Source organism: Pelodiscus sinensis, chromosome 8 (assembly GCF_052426305.1).
Source record: "Pelodiscus sinensis isolate ZL-2025 chromosome 8, ASM5242630v1, whole genome shotgun sequence".
Taxonomy (NCBI): Eukaryota; Metazoa; Chordata; order Testudines; family Trionychidae; genus Pelodiscus; species Pelodiscus sinensis.
The window spans coordinates 19,454,454-19,469,091 of NC_143059.1; positions in this window are offsets into that span (position 1 = coordinate 19,454,454).

Below are 14,638 nucleotides of genomic sequence, written 5' to 3' on the forward strand. Positions count from 1 at the left end.
CAATACAGTTCCCCCTATCAACCATTGGCCTTTTTCCTTTAAAAAGACCATATGGATATTTGTAAAAGAAATTATCTAGCTAATCAGAAGTGTGATGAGTATCCTGCCTAGCTCCTTTCTCCAAGTTCAAGGATCCATCACATAGGGCAGCTGACAGATACTGCAGGCCACAGCACAACATGTGCAGGGGACTGGCTCCATGCCCCTGGAATGGGCGGGACCTCAGGTTGAAGGGCCAGAGCCAGGGCAGTCTGCCTTTAGTGCTGCCCAGACTGCAGCATGGCCTCCCCCAGCTCTCAGCAACTGAGAGCTTCAGGTCCCTTTGAATCACCAGGCCCGATTGTCTCTTGTGCCCCTCCATCAGCTGGTCTGCAACACATCTGCCCCAGCAGATTTGCTCACCTCCACACTCTACAGTATATTAATCTTGATACTTTCTCAAGAAAAACTCCAGGTGGTTCAGTTGGAATTCTGGCAGAATCAGAACACTCATAGTTCTTCAAGTAGTAAAAAAAGAACTAGATAAATTCATGGAGGTTAAGTCCATCGATGGCTATTAGCCAGGATGGATAGGAATAGTGTCATTAGCCTCTGTTTGTCAGAGGCTGGAAATGGATGATAGGAGAAGGATCATGTGAGGATTACCTCTGGGGCATCTGGGATTGGCCACTGTCAGCAGACAGGATACCGAGCTAGATGGACCTTTGGTCTGACACAGTATGGCTGTTCTTATGTTCTTAGTGTTCCTGTGGGTGCTCCACTGTAGCTGTATGTGCACCCCTGTACCTGCCATTGGAGATTTTTGGAGCAGTGTCTGTTGAGCCCACAGGTGTGCTCTCCCTCCATTGTGATGTGCTTTAAGGCTATCTAGCACTGCACTCAGCCACCTTTAACCTTACCAGGAAAGAGTAGTTGTCCCTTCCTTATCTGTATCATTAGCATAATTAGTGAATGTTATTGTTTCTTTTGTTCTCAATAATGTTTCCTTTAATTTAAAACTACTTTGGACTTACAAAAAACCTGAAATTCAACAACTTTGTTTCTTATCCTATCTGGCGGCATTCCCCCCATTGTTTTACCCGCACCCTTCCAAGAAAAGAAAAGATATGAAAAGAAGAAGAGGAGTGAAGATGACTTGCTGCTTCTGCATTCCTCATTGCTAGAGATTGATCTGCCTCCAACCCCCACAAAGGTCGTTCTTAGCTCTACCAGCTCTGAACTGTGCCTCTCTTGACTCATACAGTTACCTACATGCTTCCAGCTCCCATCCAGAACACGCCATATGATCCATCATCTATAGCCAAGCCCTTCGATACAACCGCATCTGCTCTAATCCCACTGACAGAGACCAGAAGCTTCAGGATCTCTACCAAGCATTTATAAACCTCCACTACCCACCCGGAGAAATAAAAAAGCAAATTGAAAGAGCCAGACGAATACCTAGAAACCAACTACTTCAAGACAGACCCAAGAAAACCAACAATAGAACACCACTTGTCATCACCTACAACCCCCAACTTAAACCTGTCCAACACATTATCAATAAACTACAGCCTACACTGGAACAGGATACTAAACTCTGAGAGGCTCTGGGAGACAGACCCATAGTCTCCTATGGACAACCACCTAACCTCAAGATGATTCTTACCAACAACCACAGGACATGCCACACTAATACCAACCCTAGTACCTTCCCTTGCAACAAACCCCGTTGCCAGCTTTGTCCACATAATCACTCTGCTGACACCATTATTGGACCCAACCAAGTGAATTATAAGATCAAGAACACATATTCCTGTGCATCCAGAAATATAATTTATGCAATCATGTGCCGAAAGTGTCTGTCTGCTATTTACATTGGACAAACATCTCAGACACTTCACCAAAGGATCAATGCCCACAAAACAGATATCAGACAAGATCACAAAGAAAAATCAGTTTCTTGCCATTTCAATCAGAAAGGACATTGTCTCAACGACTTGATTACCTGCATCTGGCTTCAAAGACCTTTTAAGACTTCACTTGAAAGAGAATCCTCTGAACTGTCATTCATGCTTAAATTCGACACTTTACATGCAAATTTGAATAAAGACTCTAATTATCTTACCCATTACAAAGATAGCTTCCCCAATTATCACCTCTAATATCATCAGCTCACAGACATTTACCTCCCCCTTTTCCCCCCTGCATCCCCCTTCTGTTCTGAAATTTGATTTGTCCTTTTGATATGTGTTCTTTTTTTTAATTGTATCCTTTGGGATATATGGTTGTGACAATTTTCTTCCACTATTTGATCTGAGGAAGTGGGTCTGGCCCACGAAAGCTCATCATCTAATAAACAAACCATCTTGTTAGTCTTTAAAGTGCTACACAGTCCTGTTTTTTGTTTCAGCCAAAATAGTCAGATACTCTCACTGTATCTGATGCTTGGCACAGTCTCACAAAAGTGCTTCAACTGTCACAGGAACTGGGAGCTGAAGTTTAAAACTCCTCCTTAAGAAGAAGGCACTTCTGTCTCCAGGGGACTCCTGATGGATTATCCCCAGAGCCTTTAACTCAAGGAGGGTAGAGTTGTTAAAAATCCACAGCAGACTCCTCTGGTAAAGCCTCCTAAAAATAAGTTCTGCAGCCAGAGGGGTTTCCTCAGAGCTGTCACCTCAGCACTGACAGAAAAACCAACTCCTCCAAGTGATGGGCAGCCAGAGGGGATTCCCCAGAGCTGCCACCTTGGTACCATGGCACTGATTGCATCATACCTAGAAGGGCCTCCCCACACCAGCTCTGCTCTGCAGCACAGACTGCATCTCACCTGAGAAGCCAAAGACAGGCAGGCTCTGAAGCAATGTTAAGGAAACACAATTACCTTACCCTCTCTAAAAGAGTGGCACAGTGAAATATTTTTGTACTAGACATGACAGAACTCCCATCTAGGGAATACTTTGCACCTTCCCAAGCATCAGCACTGACAGTGTATTGCAAACTCTTCTCTGCAGTGGATCCATGGTAACACATGAGCTCTGGTATCCTGGAGACCTGTGGCTTTGGTACCCAGGGAAAGAGAATTACAGTACCATCTGTAAAAGTGTGGCACTAACAACTTTTGATACCTGGTGCAAGTAAGCTCTCATCTAGGGAGTGTTCTGCACCATCTCAACTATTGGTGCAGATAAAATACCATGGACATTCATCTGTGGTACTGAGTAAGCCCAGTAAACTCTGGTACTCTGGAGACCTGGGTTATGTCTAGACTGCACCCTTTTGCACACAAAAAATATGCAAATGAGGCAAAGCATGGAATATCACCACAGCTCATTTGCATAATTAATGAGGCTCTATTTTTGCGCAAGAGGCTTTTGTGCAAGAGCCGTTCTTCCTCTTTTTTTTCAGGAAGAACGGCTCTTGAGCAAGAGGGGGGTTTTGCGCAAAAACTGAGCCTAATTAATTATGCAAATGAGCTGTGGTGATAGTCCACGCTTTGCCTCATTTGCATATTTTTTCCACAAGAGCAGTCTAGAAGTAGCCCCGATGTGTAGGGACAAACTGCAATCCCCATTATGCGGTACCGGGGCCCCAATACTAAGCACATATAGGCACCTGGAATCACTCTAGGCACTGGGTATGTACCACTAATATCCCAGTCAGTGCCACCCATATCCAGTGACAAGTCTGACAGTGGCCAGGAGGAAAGCATGGCCCACTGTCACAATACAAAGATCTTCCCCAGTTTCACTGAGCCCATCCATAATCACGGTATGGGACCCAAGCATTCATGCCGTCACTCCCCCCTCACTGACTTTGCAATCCTTGGACAATATAAACACACAAGTCTCAGTCAGCCAATGTCTCTCAAAGTGGTTGGTCTCCTACAAAGAGGCTGTCCAGGAGCCCGAGCCAGGGGTGCAGGAAGCTTTTTCAGACCAGGAGGATCTTGCCAAAAGGATGGTAGATGATTTGCAGATTCCCCTTCAGGAGGTGGCAGATACACACCACAATTGGGGTATATTCTGTGCAACTCCTCCTCATCCAGAATTGCCCTCCCCAATTAGAGAGTTTATTCTAGATCCTACCAACTGCATTGTTGTGGATGTGGCTAATTCATGAAGCAAACAACATAATGCCAATTCAGCCCCACACAATCGGGTTTGGCAAGATGAAGTAGCTGTTGCTGACATGACTGTCTAGAATTGCAAATTACCAAAGTGTCATGGCCACATGTGATTTTATTAATTACGGGAAACCGAGGGTATGTCTACACTACAGCGCTAATTCGAACTAACTTAGTTCAAATTAGTTAATTCGAACTAAGCTAATTCGAACTAACGGATCCAGACTAAAAAACTAGTTCGAATTAGCGTTTTTCTAATTCGAACTAGCATGTCCACGTTAAGTGGACCCTGAACCGGGCTTAAGGATGGCCGGAAGTAGTGCCGGCAGGGCATCAGAGGAGGACTTAGAGCGTGGAGATGCTGTCTCAGGCTAGCCGAGGGCTGTGCTTAAAGGGTCCTGACCCCCACCCCGGACAGACAGTTCTCAGGGGTGCCCCGCTTGCAAAGCAGTCCTGGCTTGGAGTGCCTGGACTACCCACACTGGGCACATCACAGCACTCGGCCATCATCCCAGCTGCACTTGCCGCAGGCTGCCATCTGGGGAGAGGGGACCATACCCTCACCTCCTTCCACTTACCCTTCCCTAGCCCCTCTTCTCAATGTACAAAATAAAGATAACGTTTCTTCCAAAATGGAATCTGTCTTTATTGAACAAAACTGGGGGAGACTGGGAGGCTGGGAGAGGGGAGGGCAACTAAAATGATCAGGGGTTGGGAACAGGTCCCATATGAAGAGAGGCTAAAGAGACTGGGACTTTTCAGGTTAGAAAAGAGGAGACGGAGGGGGAACAGGATAGAGGTCTCTAAAAGCAGGAGTTGGGTGGAGAGGGTGCATACAGAAAAGTTCTTCATTAGTTCCCATAAAGAAGGACTAGAGGACACCAAAGGAAAGGAATGGGTAGCAGGCTTCAAACTAGTAACAGAAAGTTGTTCTTGACAAAGCAAAGAGTCAACCTGTGGAACTCCTTGCTGCAGGAGGCTGTGAAGGCTACAACTAGAACAGAGTTGAAAGGGAAGTGAGATCAAGTCATGGAGGTTCGCCCTCAGGTCCAGGTCTCCGAGGCAGATGACCCTGTGCAGCAGGACAGAGTTGATGGCCCTCACCACCTGCAGAAGGAGACAAAGAAACACACAAAATAGAGAATCAGAGGGAGTGCCTGAGCCCTTGGGAGGTGCCTGTCCCCCTTCTCCCCTCCTCAAACACTATAGAATCATAGAGCTGGAAGAAACCTCAGAAGGTCATCAAGTCCAGCCCCCTGCTCTAGGCAGGACCAATGCCAACTAAATTAACTTGGCCAGGGCTTTGTCAAGACAAGTCTTAAATACCTCTAGGGATGGTGACTCCACTACTTCCCTAGGTAACCCATTCCAGTGCTTCACTATCCTCCTAGTGAAATAGTTTTTCCTAATATCCAACCTGGACCTCTCCCACCACAACTTGAGACCATTGCTCCTTGTTCTGCCATCTGTCACCACTGAGAACAGCCTCTCTCCATCCTCTTTGGAACCTCCCTTCACGAAGTTGAAGGCTGCTATCAAATCCCTCCTCACTCTTTGCTTCTGCAGACTAAAAAGACCCAAACTCTGTCAGCCTCTCCTCATAAGTCATATGTTCCAGCCCCATAATCATTTTGGTTGCCCTCCGCTGGACCCTCTCCAATGCGTCCACATCCTTTTTGTAGTGGGGGGCCCAGAACTGGAAACAATACTCCAGATGTGGCATCACTAGTGTGGAATACAGGGGAATAATGACATCTCTGGATCTGCTGGCAATGCTCCTCTTAATGCAACCTAATATGTCATTAGCCTTCTTGGCTACAAGGGCACATTGTTGACTCATATCTAGCTTCTCATCCACTGTAATCCCCAGGTCCTTTTCTGCAGAACTACTACTTAGCTGGTTGGTCCCCAACCTGCAACAATGCTTGGGATTCTTCCGTCCCAAGTGCAGGACTCTACACTTGTCCTTGTTGAACCTCATCAGATTTCTTGTGGACCAATCCTCCAATTTGTCTAAGTCATTCTGTACCCTATCTCTGCCCTTAAGCGTATCTACCTTTCCCCCCAGCTTAGTGTCATCCGCAAACTTGCTGAGGGTACAATCCATCCCCTCATCCAGGTCATTAATAAAGATATTGAACAAAACTGGTACTAGAACCGAACCGTGGGGCACTCCACAAGAAACCGACCGCCATCCTGAAATCGAGCTGTTGATCACTACCCGCTGGGCCCAGCCTTCTAGCCATCTTTCTATCCATCTTACTGTCCATTTATCCAATCCACATTCCCTTAACTTGCTGGCAAGAATATTGTGGGAGACCATATCAAAAGCCTTGCTAAAGTCAAGGTATATCACATCCACTGACTTCCCCATGTCCACTGAGCCAATTACCTCATCATAGAAGCTAATCAGATTGGTCAGGCACGATTTTACCTTCGTGAATCCATGCTGACTATTCCTAATCACTTTCCTCTCTTCCAAGTGCCTCAACTGGATTCCTTAAGGATCCCTTCCATGATTTTTCTAGGAACAGAGGTAGTTCCCTGGATCATCCTTCTCCCCTTTTTTGAAGATGGGCACTACATTTGCCTTTTTCCAATCATCCGGGATTTCTCCCGATCTCCATGACTTTTCAAAGATAATGGCCAAAGGCTCCTCAATGACATTTGCCAACTCCCTCAGTACCCTCGGATGCATTAAGTCTGGACCCATGGATTTGTGTACATTTGTATGTCCATCTTCATCCCATCTTGCATCACTTAGCGTATTAATCCGGGAGCCCACCTTGTCCATGAATACAGAGGCAAAGAAAGCATTGAGTACTTCAGCTTTCCCCACATCATCTGTCACTAAGGGTACGTCTAGACTACCGCGTTTTGTCGACAGAAGTTTTGTTGACAGATACTGTCGACAAAACTTCCGTCGACAAAGAGCGTCCAGACACATTGAGTTCTGTCAACAAAACAAGCTGCTTTGTCGACAGAACCCCGTAGTCTGGACACAACCCTACAGGCAATAACACCTTCTGTCGACAGAACTCTGTCAACAGAAGGTGTTATGCCTCGTAAAATGAGGTATACCAGTGTCGACAAAACTGCTGAGTTCTGTCGACGTTATGTCGACAGAACTCAGCGGTAGTGTAGACGCTGGTATAGTTTTGTCGACAAAAGTCCACTTTTGTCGACAAAACTCGGTAGTCTAGACACACCCTAGGTTACCTCCTTCATCCATTAGGGGCTGCACACCCTCTCTGATCACCTTCTTCTTGTTAACATGCCTGTAGAAATCTTTTTTGTTATCCTTCACATCTTTAGCCAGTCGCAATTCCATTTGTGCTTTCGCCTTCCTGATAACCCCCCGGCATTTTCAAGCTATACATTTAAACCCCTCCCTGGTTATTTGTCCAAGTTTTCACTTTTTGTAAGCTTCCTTTTTGTGCCTAAGTTCACCAAGGATTTACCCTGTAAGCCAATCCGTTCTCCTACCATGTTTGCCTCTCTTGCTACGCATCGGGATGGTTTCTTTCTGTGCCTTCAATAAGGCTTCTTTAAAATACTGCCGGCTGTCCTGGACTCCTTTCCCCTTCATGTTAGCATCCCAGGGGATTCTGCCCATCAGGTCTCTGATGGAGTCAAAATCTGCTTTTCTAAAGTCCAAGGTGTGTATTTTACTACTCTCTTTTCTTCCTTTGGTCCGGATCCTGAAATCTACCATCTCATGATCACTGCTTCCCAGGTTGTCACCCACCTCTACTTCCCCTATTAGTTCCTCCCTGTTTGTGAGGAGTTGCCCTATTAGTTCCTCCCCTATGAGGCTGCCCACCAGCAGCAGGGCTGTATGAGGGTGGGATGGTACAACCCCCCTGGGGATGGGACTTCCCCCTACCCCTCCACATGCCTTTCCCACAGGACCCCCTTTTCCAGGACTTCCCCCCTCCCCTGTGCAGGGACTGCATCCTGAGAGTGCCTTACCTCCATGAGGTGGACCCCAACAGTGGACTTCCCCACTCTGAACTGGTGGCCCAATTGACCAGTAGGTGTTGTAGGTTGTGAGCTGCTAAATGGCAAAAGTAACCTACTTCTCCAGGGGGGTTGTGGCCCAGGTGGGTGTAGCATCTATGGAGGGCAGGGGCGAGGCAGGCACACAGCTCCAAGAAGGTGGCCTTTTGCATGTGGAAGTTGTTGATCCACTGCTGGTCATCCCACTGCTTCATCACGAGCCAGTCCCACCAGTCGGAACTGGTGTCCAGCCTCCAAAATCATCTGTCAACCGTGGGATGTGGTGACAAGTGCATTGCTCCTGCATCCAGGCAGAGGGATTCACAGATCAGCCTGGAGTCGAGCTGGGGCAGGACCATCAAGAAATTCTGCTGAAACTGCTGCATAACCTGCAGCAGGACAGTGTGGGACCATAGCAAAAAACAAAATAATGCTGTGGCATCCAACAAAGCTGGGTAGCCAGAGCATGCACTGCTAAAGCTTTGCTGTCCCTCGAAGAGGTAGGCAAGCCTGCAGCAGAACCTGAGAATGGCAGTGGGGTCCCTTTAAGCATGCGTCTCACATAGCTTTAGGCAACAGCACCCAGAAATAAATGCCGATGTAATGCCCTGTCTGAAGTGGTTCTGGGTGGTCTTTTATGCAAGAGCACATCCAATGAGTGTTGACTCTGTCTTTCAAAAAAGAAATCTGCTTTTGTGCAGTGTGGACACTGTCTTTCGAAAGAAGCTTTTCCGGAAGAGATCTTCCAAAAAGGCTTCTTTTGAAAGAAGCCTGCAGTCTAGATGTACCCAAGGTGAGTAACTTCCTCTTCGAGCTTTAAGAACTTCAAGACTGGGAGATGTTAGTGCCAGTTGATGTGGCCAAGCACTATTTGTTTTTGTTGGTGTCCTTGAAGACATATATTTGAAGAACAGTCTGTCATTCACACACAGTAGCTTCTATGTTCTGTGGAGGAAAGATACTGCCCTCTTTCTGTGCTATCGTGGCTATTGGCCTTAGAAATGTCTGTGCTATTTTGTAATTAATAGCAAGCACTCAGGAGGCTGGTCACTAAGAAGAGTGGGTAGAGAACACTTTTATTTATTGCATAACTGATGTCAGGATCAGATCTATAGTTTGTGGCCGTGTAAGTAGCCATATGGAAAAGTGTTTAAGATTATTGTTTTTATTATTTAAACTATTCTTCAATAAAAATAAAACTTTATTTATTAGAGGTATTTATTACATGATAGAATTTAAACCCTGTTTCCAAATCACTTTGCTGTAGATTTATTTGCATTTTGTGATATTTCACACAAAATAGGATATTGATTTATTTTAATGAAAGACTGAAAAAAGGCAACAGTGGTGGACGAAGAAAAAAAAGTGAATAATATAAGATAACCCAACCATGACATCTGGCTATTTGGAACAGAATAAGCTGCTCAGGTGCCATTGCTCCTTCATACAATAGGGTAGAATACTCTGAAATTAAATAAAAGTTTAAGTAAAGAATGAAAGGGAAAGTGCCTTTGCCAACCATATACACATCAACTGAGCAAGCACAATCTCTTTAATGAAAAAGTATTAGGTCCAGGAGAGATATTTAAAATTGGTTTTGGTTGACTGAAGAAGAAATGCACAAAAATTGTTTCATTTAAAAATATCAGGCTGCATCCTCAGCTGGTGAAAATGTGCTCAACTCCACTTAAATCTGTACAGTAGGGATCATTTAAACCAACTGAGGAATCTGGCCCATAGCACCAAGTCTGTAAAGGGAAAAGACAATTAACTGCAGTTGATTATGATACATGTTCAGTTACAAATTAAATACAATTTGCTGTGTATAAATCTTCATGACTGGATTATTCAGGAGAACTGAGGAAGCACCTGAACATCTGCTTCCCTCCAACCTGGGGCATGGCGCCTCTCATGTAATTGTATTCTTTAGTGTCCCTACAGTAATTCCAGGTAGCTCATATGGAAAATAGTTGTCAGTATAATCAGATCCTTTTAAAGTTTTTTCTAAAAGCTGTAAATGCTAATAGAAAAAACAGTTTCCTTAGCAAATCCCCATTGTAAATGAAAATGCATTTTTGTGGGGCCAAATCATAGAATCATAGAATACTAGGACTGGAAGGGACCTCCAGAGGTCATCGAGTCCAGTACCCTGACCTCATGGAAGAACCAAATACTGTCTAGACCATCCCTGATAGTCAATTATCTAACCTACTCTTAAATATCATCACAAATTGAGATTCCACAACCTCCCTGGGCAAATCCTGAGGTCTTAATGAAATTGCCAAGATCCGCAGGACTCTTATTACTTAAATAACAAGATCAAAAGTGTACATCAGTATACAGTTGGGGTACGTCTAGACTACAGGCTTTTGTCGACAGAAGTTTTGTCGACAGATACTGTCGACAAAGCTTCTGTTGACAAAGAGCGTCTAGACTACATTCAGTTCTGTCAACAAAGCAAGCTGCTTTGTCGACAAAACCCTGTAGTCTAGACACAACCCTACATTCAATAACACCTTCTGTCAACAGAATTCTGTCGACAGAAGGTGTTATGCCTCGTAAAATGAGGTTTACCAGCGTCGACAAAACTGCTGAGTTCTGTCGACATTATGTCGACAGAACTCAGTGGTAGTGTAGACACAGGTATAGTTTTGTCGACAAAAGTCCACTTTTGTCGACAAAACTCTGTAGTCTAGACACACCCTTGGGGTTAAGGTACAAAAAGCTTAGCTGATTTGCCTTGCATCACATAGGAAGCCTGTGGCAGAGATAGGAAGTGAACCAAGATTTCTTGATTTCCAGTCCTGCGCTTTAACCACAAAAATATCCTCTCTCTTGCTCCTTTTGTTTTTATTCTGTTAACTTATATAAACTCACATTGAAATCAAGGACTGAGAAAAGGGAGGCATAGGACAGGAATAAGAAATGTGCAAGGACCGAAGTTGCTTTACACAGGTCTTTTCTTGATCACATAGACCATTTGATCAGTGCTAGACAGGCCCCATACAAAACTCAAAGAAGATTCAATTCAGGTTGGGCTTACATTTTGAACAAATATCAGAGTCATTTAGTGGCTTATTTGAATGATTTTGCAGTCTATAAGGGTATGTCTACACTACAAAGTTAATTCAAACTAACAGCCATTAGTTCGAATTAACTTTAATAGAGGCTACACATGCAAACCGCAATTTTGAATTTAATTCGAAATAGCAGAGCACTTAATTCAAACTAGGTAAACCTCATTCTACGAGGAGTAACACCTAGTTCGAATTAAGTAGTTCGAATTAAGGGCTGTGTCGCCACTTAATTCAAATTAGCTGGAGGCTAGCCTTTCCCAGGTTCCCCCTGGTAGACTCTGGCCAGATGGCACTTGCCAGAGACAGCCCTGCCAGCAGTCTCTGCCTCTGACCCAGTGGCCCCAGGATGAGCCAGGCAGCCAGTGACAGCCAGTCATCCCCCGCCCAGTCCCCCAGGACCCAAGGGCCAGCCAGGGGCCATAGACAGCGCGCGCCCTCCTGGACTAGTGCAGAGGTCATGGACCTCATTGAGGTTTGGGAGCAGGCCCCCAACATCCATGATCTCCACACTAGGAGGAGGAACATGGCCGTCTACGGCCACATAGCGGCCACCATGGTCCAAAAGGGACACAGGTGCGCCCAGGAGCAGGTGCACCTGAAAATGAAAAAGCTGCGGCAGGCGTGCGCAGGGCCACCAGGGGCGGCGCCTCAGCAGGGGCTGCCACCTTCCCCTATTTCCCCACCCTCAACCAACTCCTGGGAGGCAGGGTGGTCTGCGCAAGCCCTGGAGGCAGCGAGCCAGGACCGGAGGGCCCTAACCCAGGCGCACCGGAGGGACCACCGCCAGCTGTTCCAGCACCGGAGTCGGCAGAGTCATCCAGGGAGGCCATACCGGGTAAATGCCAGCACTGTCCCCTGCCCGTTGGGGAGGCAGGGAGGGAGACCAGAGACCGTGCACGTGGGCCATGCCTCCCACGGATCATGCAGCCATCTGTGCATGTGCGAGCACGTGCCATGCCACCCTTGGGCAGGTGGCTCCAGCTGCATGACATCCAGGGGCCGTGGCCCAGTAGGCACATACGTGTGTGAAGAGACCTGACACGCTCCCGACTCCAGGGCAGGACCCAGCAAGACGCCCTCCCTTCACACACCCCCTCTACACAGAGGCAGGGGACATCTCCCGCCCACCCCAGCCACACTATACACGGCACAGGGACATGGGTGCAGTCTTGGGGCAGCTCCCAGTCCCAGGGAGAACCAGACTTCTTGACTATGGCCTCTGTCCAAGCACAGCAGCTCTGACGGTGCAGAGCACGGTCACCCTCACATCGCAGGGGGGCGCTGGGCATCATCCACTGTGTTCCCAGGGAGAACTGACCACTTCTCTTCTTTCTCTACAGCTACACCAGCTGCTCATGCAGGGCGCACCACCCTGCCCGAGACATGTTCCCGCGGCCTGTTCCGGAACACCACCACATGGAAGGAGTACTGAGACCAGGACCTGGGGGCCCTGAGAGCCCTGCACCGCACTGTCGAGGCCTGCATGCGTGAAGACCTGCAGCTCCACCGGGAGCAGCTGGCTGAGGACCAAGCCAGAAATACTAATCTGCAGGCCCTGCTGCAGAGCATGGTGCCCCGTGCCAGCCCTGTGCCTGCTGCCCCCCCCAACTACTGTCCTTCCTCCCACTTCTACCTCCTTCCCACCTCTTCCTCCTCAACCTCCACACCCTCCTCCTCCTTAATGTCCACACACCCCACCTCAACCTCTGCATCCTCCAACCCATCCCCCCGGGAACGCTGAGGCCCCCTCCTTCACCGTGCTGGGAGGCAGTTGGCCCAGCGAGACTCCCAACCTGATCCCTGAGTTTCCCCTCCCCATTCTTCCCCTTGCTTCCCCCTTCCAGCTCCCTCCTCCCAGTTTTGCCCCTCCCCTCTTCCATTCTCTCTCCTGCCCTCTCCCGCCTCCTTTCCCCCATCTCTGCATAGTTTCATTCCCTCTCCCCAGTTGTGCTGAATAAAGAGAGTTGTTATTTTTGAAAATATGTGTCTTTTATTTGACATCAGGAAGGGGGTGCTAGGAAAGGGTAAGTGGAAGGAGGAGAGGGAGGAATGGGGCACAAGCCCCCAGTGGGGCAGACCGGGGAGACTGTTAGCGCTCCTCAGGGTGGAAGCTCTCCCGCAGGGCCCCCTGGATCCTGAAATCCCCTCAATGGTCCTCCCAGATGGCAGCCTGCAGAGAGTACGGCCAGGCTGCCGGCAACGTGTCCACGAGATGCAGCAGAGTCTGGGGGGGCAGGTCTGGTTCCATGTTGCATAGTGCTGTAGTGCCCCGAGTGAGGGCAAGCAGAGCACTCCGAGATACAAATGCTTTGCTGTTCCTCAGCGAGGTAAACCAGCAACCAGAGAAACCTGAGAACTGTCTGTCCGAGATGGTGGGTTGGGTCCCTGCTAGCCTGAGGCAGCAGCCCCCCACACTAAGTCCGACCCTGATGCCCTGCCAGCACTGGTTCTGGCCAGCCTTACCTTCGATTCAGGGTCCACTCAATGTGGACGTGCTATTATGAATTAGCAAAACGCTAGTTCAAATTAGTTTTTAGGTCTAGATGCACTAATTCTAATTAGCTTATTTCGAATTAACTAGCTGCATTCCCCCCCCAGCAGACCAGGGAGACGCTGAGCAAAGTGGCGGAGGACCCAGGTCCGGACCCGCGGCGCTTCCAGATCAGCGCCGTGGGTCCGGCCCGGGTCCTCCGCCACTTTGCTCCCCGTCTCCCTGGTCTGCTGGCTCCCCCAGCAGACCAGGGAGACGGGGAGCAGCTTTTCTCACCCTGGAGGAGGCGGGAGGCGGGACCAGGCGTCCCGCCGCTCCAGTTCTCCGGGGTGAGAAAATCCCCATTTGTAACTGCGGATCTGACGTAAGTCGGATCCGCGTAACTCGGGGACTGCCTGTACTTGGGTGGTGGCAGCAGATTTACCAAAATCTGGGTATTAGGATTTTGGGGGGAAGTTTTTGTACCAAAGCCTGTAAAGACAAGGTTTTGGGGTGCTCTTGTGGGCCCCCACTTCTGCATTTGTCATGCCAGCATGGGGAACAGCCTTGACAATGTGTGACACGCATTCATTATAGCTAATGGCAATTATGAGTAATATTATAGATTCTGTAGCAGGGTTACAATCTTCCCTTAATAGTATTGCCTACATTCAAGCTTACATACTTACATATATTGTAACGGTTGGTCTCACTTTCCACACGGCTCTTCTCTCAGGGTTGCTTTGGGCAGTAACTGGCGGCTCCGATGCCTACACACCCCCTTTGGGTGAGGTGTTACTCTTCAGGACACTGCCCTCCAGCAGTGACCACTCCAGTCTTGGTCCACTCCCGGGGGAGGGGGTGTCATTGTTCTTCCTCCACTCCTCCTCCAGGGTCCTCCCTACTCCCTAGGACCTCCAGTTCTTCTCCCACTCTGCCTGCCTGGTTGCCTGCTGCAACCCTGCCTTACAGACTTATGGCCTGGGG